Source organism: Morone saxatilis, unplaced genomic scaffold (genome assembly GCF_004916995.1).
Source record: "Morone saxatilis isolate NCDOM2014 unplaced genomic scaffold, NCSU_SB_2.0 Contig14, whole genome shotgun sequence".
Lineage (NCBI taxonomy): Eukaryota > Metazoa > Chordata > Actinopteri > Moronidae > Morone > Morone saxatilis.
In genome coordinates, this window is record NW_023339696.1 from 1,020,974 (window position 1) to 1,022,546 (window position 1,573).

Consider the following 1,573-nt stretch of genomic DNA (forward strand, 5'->3'; position numbering starts at 1 on the left):
GGCAGTGCTGATCAAATATGGATCTATTGTAGGATTATATTATATTTTTGACATTATGTTGCGGGGCCAGGACACTTTTCAAATAGAGCCGGTCAAGCCCATACTCCTAATAAAAATTAATAATAAAATTATTACTACTATTATTGTCACCATGATGACAAAGGTCACCTGACTGTAACAATAAAGTTCACCTGACTATTGTTACCAATACGACGGTCACCTGACGAAGATCACCTGATGAAGATCACCTGACGAAGATCACCTGACGAAGATCACCTGACGAAGATCACCTGACTTCGTCTCGTCATTCCTGCGTCCAAACAGCGTTAGATGACAAGCTTAAAATGTCTAGACTTGACATGCATCCTGTGTCATGTTCTACTGTCAGGATATAGTGAACGTTTTAGCAAATATGACAAAAACTTATTTTTATAAAGATTACCTACTTCAGCTTTAAGCAGGCAGATCAGAAAACACACCATATTTCGAATTTCTCTTACAGCCATTGGTTTTTGTTTTACCTGGACTGATGTGTGTATACCTGAGAATTAACATATTTTTACCTCTCTCCAACTGCTTTCTTAAACTATCTTTTATGTCAATGTGATCATCAGTATCTGTAATTCAAATCGCTGCCCCCCCCCACCAGCCTCTCTCTCTGTCCTACTTATTTTTCTTTTCTTCCGTCCATTATCTCTGCGCTCTTTGCTTGCCCGTCGTCTCTTTCATCTCTCTCGCACATTCTCTCTCTGCCCTCGTTCCTTCTCTGCTTTTGTCATCCACTTTCTATCTCTTTATCACACACACAGACGCACACACCCCCCAGGGGTAGGATCTCACACCCACACAAACACACGCACACACAAAAGCCATCATGCCTGTGTGAATAAGTGCAAACTCAACACAGACAACTGATAATCTCACACACTTAATTTTAGCCGTCCATATCTTTCACTTTGACTGGATTATTTAAGTGCATTATACAGCCAAGACATACCAACAGGACGTACACAAGGTGAAAATACAGACATAAAACAAAACTATTCCGTACTTGCAACCCAAACTGTGAAGGAAATGGACTTCCTCATGTGGAGTATGGTGGCTACGTCAGAAAACAAGCGTTCAGTCAGAGTATATAAATTACGTGCCCAGTGCATGTGATGATGTGAAGTTAAAGAATAATACACTCATACTCTGTTACAAGTTAAAAAGGGGCATCACAAATTCATTGTCTAATGAAATCTGTTATGAAGCTACAAAATATTGTTTATTAATACATTTTTCATTAATAAATAAAATCATTTAAAACAGTTAAAGCTGCAGTAGTTAACTTTTATGAAAATAATTTTGTCATCTTTGCTAAAAACTATAATATCCTGACAGTAGAACATGATACAGTCTGTGAAGAAATCTGGTTCCTCTGGCTCCCCCTAGTGCTCCTAATGGCATTTGCCAGAATCCACTGGGCTGACTCAACAATCAACTATCCTTCTTGGCTTTGATTGTTTGTTTTCGTTCAGGCCTGGTGACCGAAATGGAAGTATGTTGGTTGACAGGTGTCGTGACACGCCCC

General features: G+C 39.3%; 1 protein-coding gene across 1 annotated transcript in view; it reads left to right on the forward strand.

Moving 5' to 3' along the window:
• zgc:158403 (tetratricopeptide repeat protein 39A) overlaps nt 1-1,573 on the forward strand; it is a gene marked incomplete at its 5' end in the record, with an annotated part of 767,589 nt that overhangs the window by 596,893 nt on the left and 169,123 nt on the right.